Raw genomic sequence first — 26,591 nt, 5'->3', positions numbered from 1 at the left:
GATGGGAAGCGTAATACATTCCTTATTACAGATGGTACCCCATTGTAAGATCTCCCCCAACTGCCAATCAATGATGGGATTATGAAAGGCCAGCCAAGGGTGACCCAGAACCACAGGAACTGCTGGGCAATGGGTAAGGAAAAACTCAATCTTTTCAGAATGCAGAGCTCCTACCGAAAGTAGAACAGAAGGTGTACAGAGAGAAATAACCCCATTGGACAAGGGACTCCCATCTAAACCATGCATGGTGATACACCTACCCAAGGCTAACTGAGGAATACCTAAGGCCTTGGCCCATGTTAAATCCATAAAGTTCCCTGCAGCTCCACTGTCCACAAAAGCCGAGACCGAAGAACAGAGGCTGCCAAAGGAAACTTTAGCTGGAACCAACAGTGAATTATTTGAGGAGATAAGCTGTAGACCAAAGTGAACCCCCTCACAACTCACTTGGTCGAGGCGTTTCCCGACTTGTTCGGACAACTACGGGCAAAATGTCCCTTACCCCCACAGTATAAACAAAGACCAGAATTTTGCCTTCTGGTTCTTTCTTCTGGAGACAGTTTGGAGAGGCCTATCTGCATGGGCTCCTCTATGTCCACAGGAATGGAAAAAACACAAGGAGTAGACCCGACAGATGCTCCTTTTTCAGCCCTCCGCTCTCTGAGACGACGATCAATCTTAATAGAGAGCTCCATGAGTTTATCGAGAGTCTCAGGAGCGGGATACTGAAGGAGACTGTCTTTTATAGACTCGGATAAGCCGAGGCGAAACTGACTGCGCAAGGCTGGGTCATTCCATCCACAGTCGTTCGACCAACGGCGAAACTCTGTACAATAAATCTCTGCGGGATTCCTACCCTGTCTGAGAGCACGCAACTGACTCTCGGCGGATGCCTCTCTATCAGGGTCGTCATACAAAAGCCCTAAGGACCCCAGAAAGGCGTCTACAGACAATAAAGCTGGATCATCTGTCTTTAAACCAAAAGCCCAGGTCTGAGGATCCCCCTGTAGCAGAGAAATAATAATTCCTACCCGCTGAGATTCCGTACCTGAGGATACTGGTCTTAAACGAAAATACAGTTTACAAGACTCTTTAAAATTAAAAAACTGCTTTCTATCCCCAGAAAAACGGTCAGGCAGATGCATTTTTGGTTCAGGAATGACCCTCGGGGAAGTCCGTAACAGATCTTCCTGTGACCTCACCCGAAGGGACAGATCCTGAACCATCTGAGTAAGCTCTTGGATCTGGCTAACTAAAAGCTGGCCAGGATTTGGCCCAACACCGGTGGGATTCATGAAGCTGACAAAATCTCCCAACTGAATAAGGGAAAAAATTAACTCCTGTTAATTTTAAATTTTAGTCTGGCCGGTGTTAATGTTATGATTCCCGTACTCCAGACCAGATGAGATCTTATGGCAGAGGTCTGAGTACTGGAAAGATATGCTGGTTACGGGAGCAGGAAAGCCTAGTAACCCCTGGCGCCCTAACTCCGTTGTCTCGCCCGTGTTATCAGAAATCCCCTGCGAGACTATGGTTGCTTGAGCCCATGGCAGCCGCGTTCGAAGGGCGGATTATGTCTGCCCAACCCCGATGCCCCCTCAGGTCTTAATGGGAGACAAAGGGAAATCCGAGACAGGGTGATAACAAGGGGCCCTCTGACTAAGCAACCAGACCAGGGGTTACAAGCTATCTAACTTAACCAAAAGTATGTGCGGACAAACCGCCAGGGAAAAGGACAACCAAAGATCCACTGATCCGTTACTCCTATCCAGCACCGCTGGATACCAGAGTGGACTAGTGGGAGCGGAATCCTCCGCAAAAGCTCCGGAACACAATAAAACTAAATAATAAATAGTAAGCGGTCAAGCCGCAACACACGAACACCACTGGATGTTAAAGGTGCTCGGTAGGACTCCAGGAAAGATGACAAATTCCGAGTACTGGATCACTGAGAACAGGAACAACCGGATGGAGCAGGACTGGAAACTCTCTGTAACAGACACAGCAACAGGAAGCTAACACCGGCGTCTGTGAGAAGTCCTGAGAGTGCTTTTATTTAGAACCCCTCCAATCCGGATCCAGACAGGGTAATGTTAATTATGCCGTGCAGCTGCATGCTGCACGGCCAGGATGCAATTTGACCTGATTCATTAGACCTAGCAACGGGGAACGCGGTCCGACAGTGGCGTCCCCGTTGCTATGGTCAGAGCGGCTCCGTGCGCCCGGCGTCTAGCGTTGCTAGGGAGCCGGCGGCTGTCTGCCTGCGGCGTCCCTAGTTGCTAGGCGCCGGGCCGCACTGACGGGCGGACCCTCGGCGCCTAACAGTAGTTTAAAGACAAGGCATCTGGATCTATTTATACATCTAGATCTATTTTATAATAAAAGTTAAATACCTAATCCTATGGTATCTGTAGAAAAATGAAATTTGGTTTATATCTATTCAAAACAAAGGGCATTTGTCATTTGATGGGTTCTCAAATGTTTACTTATTTACTTCTCATATAACATTGTCTTATGTACCGATAGAAAACATCTATAATAACAAAATATAATCTGTTGAAATCATATAAGTTTGGATTGCTAACAACGCCGAATGGGTTTCCATGACAACCGTGTAGTATGGAAGCCGATAAGGGGGAAGCCCGGGGCGGGTTTAATAATCCATCAAAATATCTTGTAGACTTCCGGGTCTTTGTTTCGAAGGGGAACCTGTAAAGCGTGGGATGCGCTCACGTGACGGGTCGAGTGATGACGCACGTCACGTGGACGCTCCGTCAGGTGACATAGATCTACCTATAGAACGGGGGATCGCCGAGGTCTCTGTAGGAATAAGGATATACCTTGGAAGAAGGGATTGTTAGCATGTGGTCACATGCTAGATATCATGTGACCACTGAGAAACATTTTGGACCAATGGGACTGCTGTCTTTGCCGATCATGTGACGAGCCAAGTCACATGATCGGCACTATCTTATGTTTTTTACTGTGTAAATAGGAGAATAATACTCGTTTTTTGAATGTAATACAATTTATAAAGAGATATTAAGATTGTACTCTGACTGATAGTCTTTTATATTGTTACTATGGATGGTTTGCTCTTTTGTATTAGTAATGACCCAAACAGGTGGTGCTAATTAGCTCATTAGGAAGGGTATAAATGGAAGACCCTATGCTCATAAAATTTATGCTCCTGAGGAAGCTGGATTATACCAGTGAAACGCGTTGAGCCTACTCTATCCATCTGGACTTGAGCTTACTATACCTGTCTGGACTCTGTTCTCCAAACCGCCCCGCAAAGCCGTGTCATCCTTCGGCAAAATTTGGACTTCTCTCCCATCACTGGACCTTATCATCAAATTGGTCTACCTCACCCCTACAGCTACTAAAGGACTTGTTCCAACGCTGATGCTTACCAACGTGGGGATCTGGTAACTATTTACCCATTACAGTGAATGCACAAAGGGAGGCTGTCCTAGCCTTTAGGAATGGACAATTCTAATACAGGAGAATTTATGAAATTTTATCCAGATAAGATATATTGAAATTTTATCGCCACCTAGTGGCAATAGGAATTCCTTTCTTTTAGATTGTTACATGTGTCATGTCAAATAAATTGTTATCTTTTACATAGAGTAAACCATCCTTATTATTATTATTATTACTATTACATTATTAACATAAATTCTAACTGATTAATTTATTCAGCCAGCGCTGGTACACATATCCTTTCATTTGTTTAGTTTTGAGGAACTGACCTTCCTCCTACCTGCTGCTGTTGGTTGCGCACCTGCTTATTTATTATTATCAGGCTGCTACTACGTCCATCTTGGTCAGACGTATCCTTTGTTTGAGATCCTGGTCGTGGATATGGATTCCAAGAAAACCCTGGAGGTGCTTCCTTTCAAGGGAGACATTCTCTTTGGAGAAGACCTCAACAAGATTGTGGCTGATCTGGCTACTGCTAAAACAGCTTGCCTACCTAGTACGGCTCCTTCAGCACAGAAGGCTAAAAGTACTTTCCCTCAGCCCTTTCATCCTCCAGGTAAAGCAAAGGTCAGGCGTACCCAAAGCAAGCTCGTGCTTCCAGACCTGCAAAGCCCAGACCAAAGCGAGCCTGGGCTGCCCGAAACTGACAAGTCTGCCGCATGACGGGGCAGTCCTCCCTCTTGGGGATCTCGAGGTGGGGGCAGACTTCTGGGTTTTGCCCAGGAATGGTTGAAGACCACTTCAGATGCCTGAGTAAGGGAAGTCGTCACTCGAGGTTACACCGTACCCTTCAAGAATCATCCCCCTCATCGATTTTGCCTGACAGATGTTCCTCTGGACCCAGCAAAAGCAAACACTCTGCATTCGGTGGTACATTTTCTCCTGACCACAGGAGTGGCAGTACAGGTGCCTCTGGCTCAGAAAGGCAAGGGGTACTATTCACCGCTGTTTCTAGTCCCGAAACCGAACGGATCCTCGCGGCCCATTCTCAATCTGAAGTCCTTAAACAAGTATGTGCGGTTCTCCAAGCTTTGTATGGAAACTCTGCGCTCTATTGTTCTGGCTTTGGAGCCTGGGGACTATATGGCCTCCCTGGATATACAGGATGCCTACCTGCATATTCCTTTTGCAGTGTCTCATCAGCAGTACCTGAGGTTTGCGGTGGGCAACCTTCATTACCAATTTTGGACGTGACCCTTTGGTTTGAAAACGGCTCCCCGAGTTTTCATCAAAGTAATGGCGGTCATGACGGCTACACTCCAGCGTCAAGGGGTCAGGATCCTACCGTACCTATACGATTTGTTGATCCTGGCGAATTCCCCAGAAATTCTCCTGTGTCATCTAGATCTGACTGTCCAGGTCATGACAGCCCATGGGTGGCTTGTCAACTGGAAGAAATCATCCCTGGTTCCTGCTCGGAGCATGGTACACCTGGGAGCATTACTGGACACTCACAACCAGCGGTTGTTCTTATCTCAGGACAAAGTCCTGAAACATCAGGACAATATTGGATGCTTCCTATCTCGTCCGCAAGTGTCGATTCATTCGGCAATGCAAGTGCTAGGTCTCATGTTGTCTGCTTTCGACATGGTGGAATATGCTCAATTCCATTCTCGGCCTCTGCAGAAGTTGATTATGTCCAAGTGGGACGGCCTGCCTCACCGGATCAGATCTCATATGATCTCCTTGTCTCCGGCGGTCCGCCTGTCACTGAGTTGGTGGCTTCAGGACCAATGATTGAGCAGGGTCCGTCCCTTCTGGATATCCAACTGGGTCCTGCTGACGCTCTCTCCAGGGTCGGTGGACCGAGGAGGAGTCTCTACTCCCAATAAACATTCTGGAATTGCGGGCAGTGTTCAATGCATTGACAATGGCCCAGCATCTGATACAGAACAGACCTGTTCAAGTACAATCGGACAACGCCACCACGGTAGCGTACATCAATCATCAAGGCGGCACTCGAAGCCGCGTGGCAATGAGGGAAGTATCAAGGATTCTTCAGTGGGCAGAACGCCATCAGCCGGCCATATCCGCAGTGTTCATTCCGGGGGTCCTGAACTGGGAAGCGGACTCTCTCAGTCTTCAGGACGTACACGCCGGAGAATGGAGCCTCCATCCAGAAGTGTTTCAACTTCTCGTGGACAAGTGGGGCCTTCCAGATATGGACCTGATGGCGTCTCAACACAATCACAAGGTTCCGGTCTTCGGAGCAAGGACAAGGGATCCTCAAGCGGCGTTTGTGGATGCTCTGTCAATCCCATGGAACTTTCGGCTGCCGTATGTGTTCCCTCCGGTGTCATTACTGCCCAGAGTAATTTGGAAGTTCAAGCAAGAAGGAGGAAACCTACTTCTCATCGCTCCGGCGTGGCCCAGGCGGCACTGGTTCTCCGATCTACAGGGCCTCTCATTGGATCGTCCCCTTCTACTTCCACAATGACCAGACCTCCTTGTTCAGGGCCCTTGTGTTTACCAGGACTTGGCCCGTCTGGATTTGACGGCGTGGCTCTCGAAGCTTCCGTCCTGAGGGCCAAGGGTTTTTTTCTGAGGCGGTCATTCAAACTATGTTGAAGGCCCGTAAGCCGGCTTCTGCTCGGATCTACCATAGGGTCTGGAATGCTTACTTTACTTGGTGTGCGTCTCATAATCATGACGTTTTCAAGTTTAGTACGACCAAACTATTGGCCTTCTTACAACAGGGCCTGGACTTAGGCCTGCGTCTGGCCTCCCTCAAGGTTCACATCTCTGCCTTGACGGTTTGGTTTCAGAGAGAGATTGCTGCCCTACCTGATGTCCATACATTCACTCAGGGCGTGTTGCGGATTCAGCCTCCTTATGTGCCACCTGTGGCCCCTTGGGATCTGTCGGTGGTTTTGGAGGCCTTGCAAGAGTCTCCATTTGAACCTCTTGCCTCTGCTGACCTTAAGTGGCTTTCTCTTAAGGTACTATTTTTGCTGGCTATTTCTTCAGCTGGAAGGGTCTCGGACTTGGGTGCCTTATCCTGTAAGTCTCCCCATTTGATTTTTCACCGTGACCGGGTGTGTCACAACTGAGGGTTTTGGCTGACAGGAGGAAGCCTCAGTTGTAGGGGCTGGAATGAAATTAAACCTGGAGGGTTTAGTCAGACCCCTGGACATGTAAGTGTAAAAGATTACCCGAAGGTGTGACCATGACAACCAGGTTAAAAGTCAATAAAAGGTTTTATTAACAGACTCCGTGTATAAACAACAGTATTCACAGTTGATTAAAGCAAGTGGCATATAATACCGTTCCTGGATCACTTATAACCACGAGAGGTATCACAGAGCACTGGTAGGTTGAGGAATGGATGTTAAAGTCCCTTGATGGATTAACCTTACCAGGCCTGGCTGTAGTAGTGAAGATAGCCGAGGAACACGCCAGTGGAGGTATAGATGTAGTTGGTAACTTGAACAGACTGTTGTAGATACTGGATGGAACCAGCCAGGTGGTAGAGACACGGAGTGGATGCTGAATGGAATCAGCCAGGTGATGAAGACACAGAGTGGATGCTGGATGGAACCAGACAGGTGATGAAGACACGGAGTGGATGCTGGATGGAAAAAGACAGGTGATGAAGACACGGAGTAGATGCTGGATGGAACCAGACAGGTGATGAAGACACGGAGTAGATACTGTAAGATGCTAGGGAGCGTGGAAACAGGAGAGTAGTGAAGAGGTTACCGTTGGTAGTGGATACTGCTGGTAAGTAGGGATCCGCTGGAGTAACACCGGCACTTTGAAGAAAGTGAATACTGCTGAAAGCTGACCGCTGGAAGCAGATGGGTAGTAGCTGGAAGCTGGAATAGCCACGGAGGGCTGCAGAGTCAGGCTGCACCGCAAGATGGAAGGCAGGTGCGGGTCTCGTAGTGGCTGCTGGAGACAGGAGCTGGAACCTGGAAAAACAACCACAGGGAAGAGACACTGGAACAAGGTTTGACATTCAAAGCACTGAACATTTCCTGGTTCAGGCACAGGATACTTATACCTGCTGCAGGGCAGGCATTGGCTGGCCAATCATGCAGGTTCACTGTGCAGCAGATTGGTGGAGACTGAACATGTGACTGAAGCAAACATGGCTGCGACCATGTTAGTACTTGGAGGGAAAGCTGGTTTGGAAAACCATGTGGAATCATAACAGCAATGGCGGCGCCGGCCGCGGAGGACAGGAGACGCCAAACTGACAACTGCACACTGAGACACATGGACGACATCGGAGGCCGCGCAGGCATGGGGCACCACTCTGACAACCTGCATACTGTAACACAGGAGCGGCGGCGGAGGCCGCGGAGGACGGGAGACGCCATGCTAGATTCAAACATGGCGCCGCTGTGACAGCATCTCAGAGTGACATGAGGGACATGCATAGTGTGGACATCAGGAACACAGATGAGATCCGGCCCTGGAACGCTGAGCCAGCCTCAGAAGGCATCTAAAAGGCAAGTAATGGCGTCCAGATACCCGGATCGTGACAGGGTGGTTCTTAGAACGCGACCAGGTTATTTATCCAAGGTGGTGTCTTCCTTCCATCTTAATTCTCCTGAGTTGTCTGCCAAAGAGCGGTCTTTGGATGTAGTACGGGCTCTCCGTATCTATGTGAAGAGAACATCCTTCATTAGGAAATCTGATTCTCTTTTCGTACTGTTTGGTTTTCACAAACATGGCTAGCCTGCTTCCAAGCAGACACTGGCCAGATGGATTAGAATGGTGATTGCACATGCTTATGTACAGGCTGGTCGTCCGGTTCCTGCTACCATCAAAGCCCATTCTACTGGTCCTTCTTGGTCGGCCCACCGTTGTGCGACCCTTGAACAGTTGTGCAAGGCGGCTACGTGGTCCTCAGGGAACACATTCATTAGGTTCTATGCCTTCGATACTTCTGCCTCCCAGGATGCTTCCTTTGGACGCTGGGTTCTTGTGCCCGCTACAGTGTGTCCCCTCCCATAAGGAACTGCTTTAGGACATCCCTGATGTTAATCCTTGTGGAGCCCAGTGTACCCCGCAGCAGAAAATGAGATTTATGGTAAGAACTTACTGTTGTTAAATCTCTTTCTGCGAGGTACAATGGGCTCCACAAGGCGCCCACCCTGACGCACTTAGCTTCTTTGGGTTGGTGTGGACTTAGCCGCTGACACCCTCTCCTGTGGTGAGTGTGTGGTGTAACTGGCTTCGAGCAATTGTCGTCTCTAGCACCTGCTACTGCATTGGGCTGGTTAACGAAACTGATCTCCTGTGCAGGGAGGCGGGGTTATAGAGGAGGCGGCGCTATGCATCTTGGGAACAGTCAAAGCTTTGAGCCTGTTGGTGCCTCGGATCAAGGTCCTACTCTACACCCCGATGTTAATCCTTGTGGAGCCCAGTGTACCTCGCAGAAAGAGATTTAACAACGGTAAATTCTTACCATAAATCTCGTTTTTTTACCAGGCATAGCCCAGGCTTCTTGCATTAGTTCCGTCAGTTCTGACTGAGGAAGTTCTGCTGTAACCATTTTTGGATGCTTAAATACTGGCGCCTTAGATTTGGATTTAGGGGCCGGTTGTTTGTCACTTTCAATTTCTGGAATGTATTTTATGCTCTGACTAAAGCTGGTACATCTATAGTGGAATGACGTTCCTCAGAGGGATTCCACTAATGAAGTGATGTCTGATCTGGTTTCCCAGATGATTCCTCTGAATCAGGCACATGAGTAGATTGAGAGGATTGTATAGGCCTTCTCTGGAGCCTCACCTCTGGAATCTAATAGCCTGTAATATTTGCTGGAATACAGCAGAGGTCTGAGCTAAGTTTTGTACTGAATTAGAATTGAATTAGTACATCTACTCAGGGAGGCTTTATAGGAAGTATAGGGGGATTTACCATTGAAGGCTGTAGCCAGAGGCGATCTCATGGGGCCCTAATCAAAACACTGATTTGGGGCCCCCTTTCCTCAAACAATCCATAGTACTATATCCTGTCATCTCTGCCACTGGCTGTGCCTGCCGTGCATGTCCATGAGGCAGCAGCGCAGGTCCTACCTGCACTCCTGCAGTGGGGGGCAGATTCCAGTGCCTCCTCTTGGGCAGAGTGGGGAACGATTCTGCTCATCTCCAGCCTCCGCCACATCCAGCAGCTCTCCCAGAAGCCGCACTGCTGCTCAGAGAGCTGTTGCTGGCAGTGGAGGCTGGAGATGAGCAGAATCGTCCCAGAACAGCAGCACCAGCAGGGGCAGATGTTTACTTTTCTTTTAGGGGAGCTGGCCTTGGACATTCCCTCACTGTGAGAGGTTAGGCTAGGGCCACACATAGCGACCAAGTGGGTCCCGCTGAATGGGACCCGCTTGGCCGGGAGGGGTTATTTGTGTGCACAGGTATCCTGTTATGCAGAATGACACAGAACAGAATCCGACCACTGCCATACAGGATTTTAACAGAACACAGGGGGGTAATTCAGAGTTGATCGCAGCAGCAAATTTGTTAGCAGTTCGGCAAAACCATGGGGGTCATTCCGAGCTGTTCGGTCGCTAGCAGGTTTTAGCAGCATTGCACACGCTAGGCCGCCGCCCTCTGGGAGTGTATCTTAGCTTAGCAGAATTGCGATCGATAGATTAGCAGAATTGCGAATAGAAAATTCTTAGTAGTTTCTGAGTAGCTCGAGACTTACTCCTACTGCGATCAGCTCAGCCCGTTTCGCTCCTGGTTTGACGTCACAAACACGCCCTGCGTTCGGCCAGCCACTCCCCCGTTTCTCCAGACACTCCCGCATTTTATCCTGGCACGCCTGCGTTTTTCCGCACACTCCCAGAAAACGGTCAGTTTCCGCCCAGAAACACCCACTTCCTCTCAATCACACTCCGATCACTTCACTTCAACGAATGAAATTGGGGGTCATTCCGAGTTGTTCGCTCGCAAGCTGCTTTTAGCAGCTTTGCACACGCTAAGCCGCCGCCTACTGGGAGTGAATCTTAGCTTATCAAAATTGCGAACGAAAGATTAGCAAAATTGCGAATAGACACTTCTTAGCAGTTTCTGAGTAGCTCCACACTTACTCGGCATCTGCGATCAGTTCAGTGCTTGTCGTTCCTGGTTTGACGTCACAAACACACCCAGCGTTCGCCCAGACACTCCTCCGTTTCTCCAGCCACTCCCGCGTTTTTCCCAGAAACGGTAGCGTTTTTTCGCACACACCCATAAAACGGCCAGTTTCCGCCCAGAAACACCCACTTCCTGTCAATCACATTACGATCACCAGAACGAAGAAAAAAACCTCGTAATGCCGTGAGTAAAATACCTAACTGCATAGCAAATTTACTTGGCGCAGTCGCACTGCGGACATTGCGCATGCGCATTAGCGACTAATCGCTCCGTTGCGAGAAAAAAATAACGAGCGAACAACTCGGAATGACCCCCATTCTTCGTTCGGACGTGAGTAAATCTACTAAGTTTTGTGCTAAAATACTTAGCGCATGCGCACTGCGGGGGTAATTCCAAGTTGATCGCAGCAGGAAATTTTTTAGCAGTTGGGCAAAACCATGTGCACTGCAGGGGAGGCAGATATAACATTTGCAGAGAGAGTTAGATTTGGGTGTGGTGTGTTCAATCTGCAATCTAATTTGCAGTGTAAAAATAAAGCAGCCAGCATTTACCCTGCACAGAAACAAAATAACCCACCCAAATCTTACTCTTTCTGCACATGTTATATCTGCCTCCCCTGCAGTGCACATGGTTTTGCCCAACTGCTAAAAAATTTCCTGCTGCGATCAACTTGGAATTACCCCCTGCGTACCATGCGCATGCGCATTTTCGCCTTAATCGTTTCGTTGCGAAAATCGCCAACGAGCGAACAACTATGTGCACTGCAAGGGGGGGGGGGGGGGGCAGATATAACATGTGCAGAAAGAGTTAGATTTGGGTGTGGTGTGTTCAAACTGAAATCTAAATTGCAGTGTAAAAATAAAGCAGCCAGTATTTACCCTGCACAGAAACAATATAACCCACCTAAATGTAACTCTCTCTGCAATTGTTATAGCTGCCACACCTGCAGTGCACATGGTTTTGCCCAGCCGATAACAGATTTGCTGCTACGATCAGGTCTGAATTAGGCCCTGTACCGCACTGTGTGAACACATACATTGAAATGTATGTGTTCACATTGAAATCCCGCCGTCCTGTCGTCCAGCCACCCGCAGCATGCTGCGGTTGGATCCGGCGATGGCGGGACTGCCGCATATGTGTGGGCGCCTGCATAGGTGCCCATGTGTAGTCTCCTTCCGGCCAAGCAGGATCCGCTTGGCTGCTTTGTGTGGCCCTACCATAGTGTTGCAGTTTCAGAGAGAGAGGGATGCCAAAAGGATCCAGCAACAAAGGGGAGAAAGAGACCGTGGACAGGTGCAATAAGCGAGTGGGGAGCTGGAATAGATGTTTAATGAGAGTGAGCAAGAGAGGTGGAGGGGGTGGGGGGCAGAGAAAGGAGAAAAGGGAGATAGAGAGAGAGGTAAAGAGAGAAGCAGAGAAAGAGGAGAGATAGGCATAGAGAGAGGGGCAGTCTATAGCAGGATAAACCCGGAGGTTGGGCTCCTCATCCTTTGGCGACGTCTCTGGGCTCCCTCCTCCTCTGCAGGCTTGGCTGTTTGGAGACGGAGAAGGTGGGACAATGACAGAACTGGCCGGCTTCCCTGGTCAGATCCAGCATGTCGTCCATATCAGTCCACCGCCGCCCATCATGCTCCTCCTCTGGCATCCTGGACAGATAGAGGGAGGAAGTGGGAGAGAGAGGGATGGAGGAAGAGAGAAAGAGAATGGGGCGAGAAACAGGATGGTGGGAAAGAACAAGGGAGGGATAGAGGGAGCGAGAAATGGATGGAGAGAGAGAGAGAGAGAGGGGGAGGGAGGGAGGAAGTGGGATACAAAGGGAGAGAAAGAGGGTAAGAGAGGGAGATAGAAAGAGAGAGGGAGATAGAAAGAAAGAGACAGCAAGGAGGGGGGTTTGAGGGGATTTTGCGCAGGTGCTGGTGGATGATCACTCATCCCTGCTCCTGACCTGGTCTCAACACCACTCACAGATAAACAGATACATAAACAGATACAGATATCCCCAGTCACTGAGACCCTCACCCCACAGGGTCACTCCCCAACTTGCAGAACATTCTGAACACATCTGCTCACCAGGAGCAATTTCCCTCAGCAGAATGGAAGTCCTTCACGCAGTTACAGAGGACACGGGCCCCCCGATGCCAGTGATGGCAGAGCTCTGACTCGGCTCCAGCACTCCCCGAATTGTGACCCCAGCTGGAACCACGGGATCCTCATTCCGGTCTCCTGCTCTTTTCAGGGAAATGACCAGTAGATGATGTGGCGCTGGCTATACCAGTTCCAGGATCCGCTTCAACCGTTCGTCCACTAGGTGATGCAATCCAGCAAGGTCTCCAGCTGGTGGTACTGGGGGCGGGCGGAGGGTCCCTGCTGCTGGGGACATTGCTGTGCGGGTGGAAGGGGCTGGGAGCAGAGCCGCTTGGCTGCGGGTAGCAGGAGCACTGCCGGACGGGTGCAGCTGCTGTATGTGCAGCCACTAGTGTAACTGTAAGTGAAAAATGTCCCCCACAGCAGCAGCAACAGACCCTGGCATCTCCCTGTCTGCGGGCCCCTGGACTCGCTGGGCCGTAATCTGTTGCCTTGCAGTAAATCTGCCACTGGCTGTAGCTGCTGGTGAAATCCCACACTAAGAGGTGGAGCAGGTGCTGATAAGCAATCTGCAATTTATGTAAAGAGCTGTGAAAAGGAAGCCCATGGGGGTTCCTGTGGCAGAGGCTGCTCCGCTGGGATAGACTGGCGGGTAGGGTTATAAAAATTTGAGCACTGACCATCCTGAACAGGATAAACCTGCTTAACAGGTCCTGCATGTAACCAGTACTGGAGCAGCCTGCACCCTTGTGATCCTTTCTAGAATACAAAGCAATAACTGTAAAGCACACCGCAGTGTATGGCTTAAAAATGGAATGTGACTGCCTTCACAAATACGTCTATACGTGAAGTACTATTGTAACCCTTAAACACCTGTACTCTAGGGTTATGGAAAAAAAGAGAAAGAGATAGCAACAGTCTGTATAGAGAAACTGAATAAACAGATAGCAGAGTTAGCACAAGTCACATTCAATGCATAAATATATTGCAATAAGCACTGTATCAACTACGCAGACCGCAGTGGCTGGTAGGATGAAGTGCTGTATAATCTGACCGATGTGGAGAGGTGTACTGGAGACTCAGAACCCAGCGTTCCCGGAGAGCTTCAGCTGCAGCCTGTGTCCCTGAGGAAACACGTCTCTGTAAGGAAGGACGGTGAGGGAGGAGCAGCTCAGAGGCAGGAAACTGCTGTGGCCGGGTGAGGGGCCGCTTGTGAGGCGTACCTCCCCTATGCTGACGTTAACCCCAGCGTACCTGGCTTGGGAGAGGGGCCGCTGGTGAGGCGTACCTCCCCTATGCTGACATTAACCCCAGGGTGCCTGGCTGCAGAATGTCCTCAGCAGGTCAGTAAAATATTGTCCTGGTGGCATAGTGGGGTCAAGGATGGACCGGCGCCCACATCAGCACCTCCGGTCTGTCTCCGCGACCGGAGGAGAGACCACAATAAAAGACATGGGTCTCCGCTTGCACGGAGACCCGCCTTACCTGTGTCCCCCCACCGTTTGCCGGCTATGGTCCCTGCGTTGCCAGGAAGCTTGCTAGCTGAGCCTTGTTCAGTGCCTGCTGAGATCACCAGACCAGACAGGTGTCATCGCACTTGACGGGGAGTTGTAGGAGCAGCAGCGCTGGCGTCCACTGGACAGACAATCGCTGCTGCTCTGAAGTAAAAATTCTAAAAAGTAAAGAAATCATAAAATAAAGCTTGGGGCTGCTTAGAAGTAGACCCCCTGTCTAACGGTGCATCCGGCTCCAGAGCAAAGCTGAAGTCCCCAGGGGGCAGGGTATATGGAGAGAGGATCGGAGTATCCTGGGAACTTAAAAGCTTTAAATGTCTGGTGCTCGGATCCACTCCACAGCCCTACACCCCAATGTCCCTGTGATTAGGCATGGACCCTAAGAAGAAACACCCATTTTCGGGGTAATAGCCGCAAATATACAATGATAAATGGGCCTCTGAATGAGAAGCGTACAGGGCTGTTTAATTATGAGTGATGTACTCAGTGTGCCCTTTGGAACAACATGAGAACACTCAGAATGTCGTACAATTTACCCTGTTCCTGCAGAGAGGAACACCACAAAATAACGGTATTGCTCTACCATAATTCAAAGTGAAGTGCGCAACCACATGTTTCTGCCCCCCAAGAATGCTGCTTTAACTTTCCCAGTTTATATGCATGGAAAGTCTCATGGACATTTAACATTATATAAAACTCTTCACAAGGAAGTCATATAAGGTGTATGCAGTGGGGTACAGATACTAAGGAGCTGTAGGCAGGGCATAGAGGATGGAAGGACTCCCACCTGGTCCTAACATTTCATTGTGATATGTGATTATTCAGATTGTCATTCATAGCTGACTAGATGAGCCAGGAGGATACTGACATGTGTGAGAGCGAGAGACATGCTATATGGCAACCCTGCAATGAGGTAGTATGCAGACAGTTCATAGTCAGGTTATTGTGCCATCATCACCATGCCATAGCTGTGCTTGGTGATGTCAGAGGATATTGACTCAAGGCTTTCCTAGATGTAAATTAGGCTGGGACCACTACTCGTATATCTTTTGGGAGGATTCTGGATCCCCTTACCTAATAAGTTTTATGGCAGGAAGACACTCTGATAGCCTGTTTGTCTTTGTCTCTGGCCAGAGCAAGAGCTTCCCCCACTGTTAAAGCAAAACAGACATACTGTACATTTTGGGAACCCTCTTATAGGTCCCATACTGGTTTTTATTCATAACACATCACAGTTTACCTAGGACACACGGAATGCGTACAGTCATAATATGGGACTTTGGGGAATCTCCATAACCCACAGGAGGTAGGATTTCAGGCAGCAATCCTTGTCAATAAAATGTGCTGTCACAGCAAAATAATTTTCGTTCTTCAAAGAAGTTGTGAGAGAAATGTATGTTGCGTTGTTTTTGATCTCATTTCCTCCAATGTCTTATTGTAAAACTATTTAATACGCAATTGGTGCTTTTCTGCTAGGTAGTAGTTAAGCATAGAAATTAATTTCTTAAATTCAGTACTCTGCACAACGTTAAAAGGATGATACTCTTTATTTATTACCAGATATTTATATAACGCACACATATACCACAGCGCTTTACCGAGAATATTTGCCCATTCACAACAGTCCCTGCCCCAGTGGAGCTTACAATCTATATTTCCTATCACATGTACACGCACACACATTCACTAGGGTTAATTTTGTTGGGAGCCAATTAACCTTCCAGTATATTTTTGGATTGTGGGAGGAAACCGGAGTACCCGGAGGAAACCCACGCAAGTACGGGGAGAATATACAAACTCTGCACAGTTTGGGCCATGGTAGGAATCAAACCCATGACCTCAGTGCTGTGAGGCAGTAATGCTAACCATTACACCATCCGTACTGCCCCACAACCATCTTTAAAACCTGTTCATTTGAGATTGTTTGCTGGCAGATATTGGTCTGGTTGTAAACATAATGATTTTGCTTTGTTTTGGATTTGAATTGCCAATAATTGTTAAAGAAGACATATATACTACAAAAATCTGCTCAGGAGGAGCTGCTGATAAAGTGAAATTGTCATGCTGGTTGTTACGTGTATTTGAAGGATTGTCTTTGTCATCTTCATGTTCTTCATGTATTGGCAATGGCCTTGAAGTTGAATGACTTTGTGTTAGGTTCATAGACGGATTTTTAAGCCGCAAATATCTTGTCATATTTGAAGTGGAAGACCTCCTGCCAGGCAGTATATATGAGCATATGTTCCCTTTCATTTTATGCTTTGAAGTACGAACAGAAAGCGCACAAGGGACTTTTTAATACTATGATACTATCACCACACTGAAGTGAAGCTAACAATCAACTGCTGAGTCTGACAGACACAATACATCAATCACTGACACAGCACTGACTGAACTAACTTGTACTTGCTGTTGCTAGCCATTGGTGGGCTGGAATAGGCTAAAGCTTATATCATTCAGGAGCAGGGGAGACACCACTTCCAGGCCTGGTACTAGGATGGGGCAAAACCAGTGAACAAGCCTCCTTTATAGGTGAAATGGCCGTTTGAACAGGGTACCAGGCAGTGCACAGCCTGTACCCACTTCCAGGGTATCTGGTATCATATGCACCCATTTGGGTTTACATATCATTTGTTGTATAGAATTTTCCACTTTTAAAAAAAAAAGGGGGGGGATGTGTTCCTAGGCAACGTATGCATTTGAGCCTTTTGTCCTTTAACCGTACAGAAACTATTTGATAAAGGATATATATCTGTTTAAACATCTGTGCAGTATGTATATGTGGTCACCATTTTAATACTGTGTTTTGATCCATCCACACGAGATATATATACTGTATTTGAGCTTTGGCTGGAATACTGTTTAATGTGTGCTAGATATACTTTGTGTGTCTTTTCTCAGAATGGTAAATATACCTGGGCCAACACCGATTCCAAATAGATACTACCACAAATTTAGGAAGTATGTATGCACTTGTATGGTGAAGACATATAAGCAACCTCTATCATAACAACCTGTACCTTAGTGCTGTTATTCATCTAAAATTGCATGCAGAGGGGTCTAGGAACCACTCACGTCTGGAGTCACTGTACCTACCTATGCAGTAAGGGGGAAAAAACCACATACTGTATTAGGACTGTATCATTTTGAAAGGGATTCTCTGTGCTTGGTACCCTCTAATTCACTGTCCTGCATCCAGCAATATGACAGGAAATTTTTTGGAAGGGATAGCGCAGTCCGTCCATTCTTATATTTCCATCTTCCTATAAACCCTTCAGAGAATAATTAATTCTCTACTACTAAACTATATTTTCTGTGCACTCTCTCATCCATATGTGCTTACCTAGATCCTAGGGGCTAATTCAGACCTGATCGTGGATGTGCTAAATTTAGCACATCTACGATCAGTCACACTCACATGCGGGGGGACGCCCAGCACAGGGCTAGCCCGCCCCGCATGTCAGTCCCTGCCCCGTCGCACAAGTACAAAGCATGCGTGCTGGCAGGGAGCTACTCGTTGCTGCCCGAGTCGCAGCTGCCCACCCCCCTAAGGGGACCGCGACCCCTAAACAGCAGCCAAACACCGCCGGCACACCCCCTCCCGCCCATCGACCGCCTCTGCCTGTCAATCAGTGCCAGATACACATTGCCTCACTGTGCCAGATACACAAATGCCCCCAGAGTTCCAGATATACATTGCCTCACAGTGCCACATACACATTGCCCCACAGTGCCAGATACACAAATGCCCATAGAGTGCCAGATATACATTGCCTCACAGTGCTAGATTTACATTGCCTCTCAGTGCCAGATACACATTGCCCCGTAGTGCCAGATACACCAATGCCCCCAGAGTGCCAGATATACATTGCCTCACAGTGCCAGATACACAAATGCCCCCACTGTGTCAGATATACATTGCCCCCCAGTGCCAGATACAGAACTGCCCCCACAGTGCCAGATATACCCCCAGTGCCAGATACAGAAATGCCCTCAGTACCAGATATACATGTCCCCCCAGTGCCAGATATGCCCTCAGTGTCAGATATGCCCCCAGTGTCAGATACACGTGTCCCCCCAATGCCAGATATGCCCCCAGTGCCAGATATGCCCGCAGTGCCAGATACACATGTCCCCCCAGTGCCAGATATGCCCCCAGTGCCAGATATGCCCACAGTGCCAGATACAGAAATGCCCTCAGTACCAGATACACATGTCCCTCCCAGTGCCAGAAATGCCCTCAGTGTCAGGTATGCCCCCAGTGCCAGATACACATGTCCCCCCAGTGCCAGATATGCCCTCAGTGTCAGATATGCCCCCAGTGCCAGATACACGGGTGGTATTCATGTGACCGCCGGTCTGCTGACCGACAGTCACATGACCTCCTCCATCATCCCGCCGGCTCAGTATCCCGATGGTCGGCATGCCGACCAACAGGGACTATTTCCACTCGTGGGTGTCCACGACACCCATAGAGAGGGAATAGAACACCGAGCCCGCAAGGGGCTTGCTGCACTCGCCCCTCCCCGCCGGGATCCTGGCGTCGGTATGCTGCCGGGATCCCGGCGTCGGTAAGCTGACCGGCGGTCAGCCATACTACACCCAGATACACATGTCCCCCCAGTGCCAGATATGCCCCCAGTGCCAGATACACATGTCCCCGCAGTGCCAGATATGCCCCCAGTGCCAGATACACATGAGATACACATGTCCCCCCAGTGCCAGATACACATAAGATACACATGTCCCCCCAGTGCCAGATATGTCCCAGTACCAGGTACACATGCCCCCCCCCCTTCCCCTGCTGCTCACCGCTGCTGCTGCTGTCCTGTGTGTGTGAGGGGAGGAGAGCGCCTCTCCTTCCCCTCAGTCTCCGGTGGGTGTCTTCGTTCAATTCAGCGCCGATCTGTGAGCCAATCAAAGCTCGCGGTCCGGCAGTCTTGGCTCACGGGCGGCGCTGAATTGAATGAAGACACTGAGGGGCAGGAGAGGCGCAGGCTGTGCTCTCCTCCCCCCGCATCAGCGGCGGTCAGCAGCGGAGGGAGGGACAGAGTGGCGAGGAGCGTTGGCCCGTCGGCGTGGGTATGGCGTACCCACGGCTAAATTCTTAAGGGTACGCCATACCCACCCGTACCCACACACTAGCACCGCTGCACGTCACACGCAGCCGCTGCGACCCGGACAGTGATGAGTAGCTCCCTGCAAGCACGCAGGAGCTGCGCTGGCAGGGGGCTACTCTTCCAGTACAAAAGCATTGCCGCCATGTGATGCTTTTGTACTTGTGCGACGGGGTAGGGCCTGACATGCGGGCGGACAAGCCCTGTGCTGGGCATCCCCCCGCATGTCAGGGAAGTTGATCGTAGATGTGCTAAATTTAGCACATCTACGATCAGGTCTGAATCACCCCCATGGCCTAAGGCTGCGCAGTCAAGCCATGCTTTGGAGGTGTTCACTGACGCGGCAGGGGCCACAGTTTTGGTGCATATTGGCAGGGCGAGTGGTGTGCAGAGTCATGGCCAGACCGTTGGAAGGAGAAAGGCCTCACAAAGAACCTGGCAGTGTTAGAGTTATTTCCCATAGTAGTAGCGGTAGGCATCTGGGGCCGAAGGCTGGCAAATAGACGCATTCAGTTTGGGTGTGACAACATGGGAGTGGTGCAAGCAATAAACAATCAGTCTGCTTCGTCACCCCCGGTAGTAAAATTACGGCGAGGCTTAGTGGCGGTATGCCTCCGTCACAACATCACATTCAGGGCGATACATGTGCCTGACGAGCAGAATGTGATCGCAGATGCGCTGTCGCATCAAAAATGGGAGCTATTTAGGGCAGCAGCACCGCTTGCACAAGAAAAAGGCTTAACATGCCCCTCTCAACTTTGGCAGATAGTCGAGCCTGTCTAAGTGTGCTGGTGGAAAGGTCCTTGGCATCCAAGATGTGGAAAGCCTACAGGACAGCATGGGGGAGGTTGCAGCAATTTCAGGGGATAGAAGCCGCGGAAGGGCGAGACCCCCTGTGGCAGTTGCTATTCTTCCTTGGTAGGATGAGGCAGGAAGGGGTGTCTAAAGCCTTGGCCAGCACCACGCTAGCAGGTATTTCCTTCTTTCTCAAGTTGCACGGCAAAGGGGATGATACTAAAGTTTTTTTAGTGCGCACCGTAATGAGGGGATGGTCCAGGGCAGAGTCAAGGAGGCCAGATACGCACAAGTCAGTCAGTGCCGTAACTAGGCATTTTAGCGCTATGTGCAAGAAACAGCATCGGCGCCCTCCACCCAACCCCCAACTCCCATTTACAAAGCAGGGCCAGTGAAAAAAATATAGAGGCGTGGCTTCATGGGGACACATTAAGCAGGCAGAGTCCCCTTTTTACACATTACAGCAACAGAGACCCCCTATTTTACACATTACGGCAGCACATTTCCCTTTTTACACATTACGACAACAAAGTCACCCTTTTTCACACATACAGCAACAGAGCCCTCCTTTTTTACACATTACGGCAGGCAGTCCCCCTCTTTACACATTACAGCAAGAAGTCCCCCTTTTTTACACATTACGACAGGCAGTCCCCCTTATTTACACATTATGCTAGGCAGTCCCCCTTTTTTACACATTATGGCAGGCAGTCCCCCTTTTTACACATTACAGCAGGCAGTCCCCCTTTTTTACACATTATGCTAGGCAGTCCCCCTTTTTACACATTATGGCAGGCATTCCCCCTTTTTTACGCTTTGCGACAGGCAGTCCCTCTTTTTTATGCATTACAGTAGGCAGTCCCCCTTTTTTACGCTTTACGGCAGGCAGTCCACCTTTTTTATGCATTACTGCAGGCAGTCCCCCTTTTTACATATTACTGCAGGCAGTCCCCCTTTTTACACATTATGGAAAGTAGTCCCCTTTTTTACATATTACTGCAGTCAGTCCCCCTTTTTACATATTACTGCAGGCAGTCCCCCTTTTTACACATTATGGACAGCAGTCCCCTTTTTTACATATTACTGCAGGTAGTCCCCCTTTTTACATATTACTGCAGGCAGTCCCCCTTTTTACACATTATGGGTGGGGAGGGAAAGGAAGGAGAGAGAGAGTAAGAGTGTGTGTGCGTGTGTTATACTCACCACCTGTGACGAGCCGGTATGACAGATGCGCCTCTCCTCTCCACACCTCTTCCGTCTTCCTGCAGCGCAGGGCATTGTGGATGGGCTGGGGGCGGGCTGGAAGAGACGTCATCTCACCCAGCACACAGGGGAGCGGAGGGGGAGTTGTAGCGCTGCCTGGCTACCTATGTGAGAGGTAGCCAGGCAATGCAGCTGGGGGCCGGCCGGTGACAGGCAGGGAGACGTGGCCAGGGCGCCTCAGTGTGGCGATAGCAGCAGCGGAGCGGGCAGGCGGGTGTTACTGGTGGTCCTGCGCCTCCAGCACATCTGCGCTTTGTGCCAGGCACCACTAGCACACACCTAGTTACGGGGCTGAAGCCAGTAACTGAGGAAAGGCCTGCTATTCAGAAACATGGTGGCAAATGAAGACATGGTTTTGTGCAGGATTCACAGGTCAAAGACAGACCAAGGGGGAAAAGGGAGATGGATCCGGCTAACCAGGCATTGGGATACAGCAGTTTGCCCAGTTGTGGCAGCGCGTAAGTTTGGTTAGGTCAGACCAGCCGGAGGGGAGAATTTTCGTATTCATGCAGATAGGGTGGCCTTCACCAGGTACCAATTTGCAGCAGTTTTTAAGAGATGCGTTGCAGCATTGGGCTGGAACGCAAACAAGTACGGTACTCATTCCTTCAAGATTGGTGCGGCAACATCCGCAGCCAGTGAAGGGCGCTCCGTGGAAGAAATAAAGGGGCTGGGGAGGTGGAGATCAGACAGTTATAAAACGTATGTCAGGCCAGTGGTAGCGACAACATAGCAAGAGCTATCTATTGTTGTAACCTGCTGACACCTCCCTCTCTCTCCCCCCCCCCCCCCCCCCGCATGCTTCACAAGAAACGGTACAGAGAGGAAGATTTGGATTCTGGGCCATTCATACGTGCATTGGGCAGCACTGCGTGCTGCAGTAAGGCCATACGGGCGGCAGCTGGGGCTGCGGAAGGAAGCAGGAAAGGTATTTTGGTACGGAAACAGGGGCATGGCATGGGTGCAAGCCAGAGAGACACTGTGCAAGGCCAAGCGGATGGCAGGGCAGCCGGATGCAGGGCCGTCTTTCCGTATGGGCTCAATGGGCTCTTGCCCAAGGGCCCCAGGAGTATAAGGGCCGTAGGCTGATAGCTGAGGGTCCCCTCTTTCCAGGGGTACCAGATTTTTTTAAAATCGGCCATGGGGAACCGGAGATATCCGACCCTCAAAGTAGTGGTCCCCATCCAAGCCTGTTAATTGCTCTTCCCAGCCAGATATCTCGGGTTCTGTCTGACTTAGAGTTTTTCCGAGGGTATAATCCAAAAGCTGCGACTCTCTCCTTTTGGTGGACACTGGCAGCTTGTCTCTGCTATGCCCAGAACCGGAAATATCAGCCTTCAAGCAGCTGGTCCCTGCTTCAGCTCCACACGCCTAATATGCAGTTTTAGGTTTTCATTGGTGAATTGCTCTGGCACCTGAACTCTGAGCCCTAATTCCCCAGTACCTTGTGAAAAGTGGGACACTCTAGTTTTTTATCCCATTCAAAGCTAAGAAATATATTTTTCAGGAACTGGAGATATCTGCAGTCAAGCAAGCTGCCCTCCCACCAGAAAATTATAAATATTAAGCCCACTCCACTATCCACCCCTCCCCTAACGTATTAAACACCCCCTACCACCCTAAAAGTCATGTACCAGGGGCTTATTCATTCAGCCCAATGCCCCCCTTCTACAGTTTAGCCCCATTTGTGCAGTAAAGGAGTAATTAGCAGAAATGACTGCTCCAGGTCCTACATGCTTAGCGGAAGATAGAACACCCCCTACCACCCGCGGGGACTTCAAAGCTGCCACTTATAGCAACCCCCACCGCTACCACTGGAGGATAGGTAGGGGGCCCAGTGCATTGCTGTGCCCAGGGGCCTACACTGCTGTTAAGACAGCCCTGGCCGGATGTGATAGTGTTGCACAGTTGGCGGGAATAATCTGGGCAAGATCAAGTTGGTAGACATGATTAGGATGGCTCGGGAGGACATTGCGCGGTTAAAAGGCTAGTGGAGCAATGTTCACATAGTATGGTCGAAAATCATCCCATGGCTAGCCTGGAGAGGAGCCAGAGTATGGTCAGGGATTGACAGGGCCCGTAAGAAGGTAAATGCAGCCATCAGCAAGTTGGTCACAGCCACTGGTGATCGTGTCGTTCAACACAACGAGTTGGCCGGGAAATACAAAGGTTTGTATAGGAGCGATGGGGTGCACCTGTCCGACATAGGCCTGGACATTTTCAATAAATCTTTGCAGGACGCCCTGGAGTGAGTAAGTTGGTAGCGCTTCGGTACCCAGCATGCGGTGGACCTCATGTGGTGGGGAGGGAGCGGTGCACAAGGCATGAAAGTAGGGGATTTACAGAATGCCTCACATATTCACCAGTAGGTGGCCGCACATCTGGTTTCAGCATTAACACGGCAGGAGCCATAAGGATGGTAGCTGGTCCCAAAATGGTAGGGGGCGTGGTCCCGTAACCACATGGTGGGGACGGGAACGCCCCAGGCAGTACCAGAATTGTAGGGGGCGAGGCTGCATACCCGTGAAGGCGGGACAGCCATGCCCCAGGTGGTACAACGTGGCGAGAGCCTGACGCACCGCTTCCCTTTCCTTGCCCTGCGGTTGTTTTGGTGGTGATTATGTATTTAATCAATAAAGCTGTGACCGTTTTTGAATTGCCCAAGAAATGAAGTTGTCTTGTCTCAGTTAATGGTTGAACAAAGCATGGCGCCGGTAAGTCGCCCTCCTCCTTAATCCCAAAGTGACCCATTGCATTGGATACACGGGAATGAAACTACCAAGCACCTGCTCTTGCCTTTTGACATATACAGCCACTGTGATTACAGCCCGTGTACACGGAGAGAGACTATCTTCTAGCATCACAGGCTCAGCACTTACCTGGACAGTTCCAGCGGCACCTGCACTCCTGACCCGCCAATGTACACTGCAGCATGGGATCCGGCAGTCACTTCCCAGTCATTCATCTCGCTGCCGAAGTGGTAACAAGGGACCAGCTGCAGACGGCCTCCCAACTGATCCAGAGAGGCTCCACGGCAGTACACCTCAAGGCAGCACGCACCATGGAGGTATGGAACTCCACTTACGCCGTATGGTGGTAAGATCTTACCACTGAAGCAGCCAAAAGGCACTTATCTATAACGGCACCGCTTCTCACATTGTGGACATTTTTATTCCTATTGAGGAAGAATAGACAGCTTTTCAGTCTAATCTATTCGGTAAGTCCTATGCAGTGACTGGACTGGCACTTACAATTAAACACTCACTGGGACGCCAGTGTTATGTGTATAAATGTTTACAAGCAACATTGTGTCAATATAAAGTATCTATCTGAAATAAACAATCAATCCCTAGTGCTTATATACAATTCTGTTTGGTCTCTCAATAGAACAAAAAGTGCTATTAAGCAGCTGTAGTGACAAAAATTACTACAGATAAAAACAGATGATATAAAATATCAAGGGAGCGCTTCTGGAATCTATATAAAAATAGTTTTATTTTTAAAAACATACGAAAAATAGCACAATATCAATTACATTGACATTACATGCACAAACAATAAAACTTAGGACTCTGCCTTATTCAGCAATTTGTATCCGGACACCTAACTGTATTTCTCTAATACAACACGCCGGCTCCTGGTCAGCCCTAGGCTCGCAGACAATCGAGGCACAATATGACAGTGGTGGAGTGGAGCAGTGAGCGGTATTCCCATCCACTGCTAAACGGAGCTTGCAAATAGTGTGCAACAGACACAGGCGGCAACAACCATATAAAGGACAGCGGTGATCTCCCCTCTGCCCCTCTACGTGCAATTTCAGCTAAATGATACATATCCAGGAGGTGAGTTCAGCGTTATGTGTATTGCATAGAGCTAAAAAAATGCTGTTCCTCCATCAGAACTTACAACTGACTCGGAGGAACATAGCAAAGTTGGGAAGAATACTGTGCTGTTAAGCATTTATTGGGATACCCTTCATTTATACTACAAGTATCTCCTGCAACTTTCATTTTATTTGTATCACGGACAGTGAATTGAGTTAATACTCTAACGAGATCATTGGCCAATAATAAGCCATCAGTAGAGGACGATTGGTTTCCGGTTCTATGGTTGTGAAATAATTTTTTTAAATACATTTTGCATTGTTTGTGCATGTAATGTGTATGTAGTTGATATTGTGCTATTTTTTGTATATTTTTCAAAATAAAATATTTTTTAGAAAGATTCCAGAAGCGCTCCCTTGATATTTTATATCATCTGTTTTTTATCTCAAGTATCTTGTACTTTCATACATGTGAATAGTATCAAACGAATTACTCTCTTTTATCAATGTGACATTGTTTTTTACATTCATTTAATAAAATTGTTTATATATCAAAGCCTTCTGAGTATTGGTAATGGGAAGCAGACCTCACTTATGTTTTATTTTTTTTAAGTATTAACTGTAAGGAACCAGCGCAGTGATTTTTTTGATCTTGGAAGCTAAGCAGTGATAAGCCTGGTCAGTACCTGGATAGGAGACCTCCTGGGAATACCAGGTGCAGTAAACATCCTTTTGGTGAAAAGCAGAAGTTGTAAACCTCCACACCTCAATGACAACTATCTCTTAAACTTTTCTATCCCAAACCCTATCTATCAGTATTGTGATTTTCCACACGACTGCATGTGATTAGAAACCCTGCATTCAGGGCGTTATCCGTTCCATTCTTCCTTACTGCACTGCAACTTATGAATGTTATGATGTTACAATAAAGATACATACATATTTTTATCTTTTTACACCAAACTTTGGTGGTATAACCTAAGAGATTGATCCCCTTCAATCAGCACCAGATTAACGACACTCATATTTGACAAATTGTCATGCACTGCAGTCTCATAGATTATCCTGAACTCAGTTCAGTATTATTTTATTGCATACCCTACACATGCCCAGATGGGAATTAACAGTCAGGAAATCAGGGGACTATTTTTTGAAAATCCCTCATGATAACCACTTGTACCATACATGATAATTAAAATATTTGTTCACCTCGGTTCACTCAGGTTAAATTTGTTATTTTTTTTTCAGGTCAAAAATATTTTAAATATTTTAACCTTTTGTCTATTCAAATCTATCACTATGTGTGCTGAGTGCTCACACTTCTCAGTGCTGCGTGCCGTGCACTGCCCACTGTACGTACTGTGCGGTGTGTCGGGATCCTGCTGCCTCTTGTTAATATGTATGAGTGGCTGCTGGATACTGT

Source organism: Pseudophryne corroboree, chromosome 2 (assembly GCF_028390025.1).
Source record: "Pseudophryne corroboree isolate aPseCor3 chromosome 2, aPseCor3.hap2, whole genome shotgun sequence".
NCBI lineage: Eukaryota > Metazoa > Chordata > Amphibia > Anura > Myobatrachidae > Pseudophryne > Pseudophryne corroboree.
Note: the sequence above shows the minus strand (reverse complement) of the source record.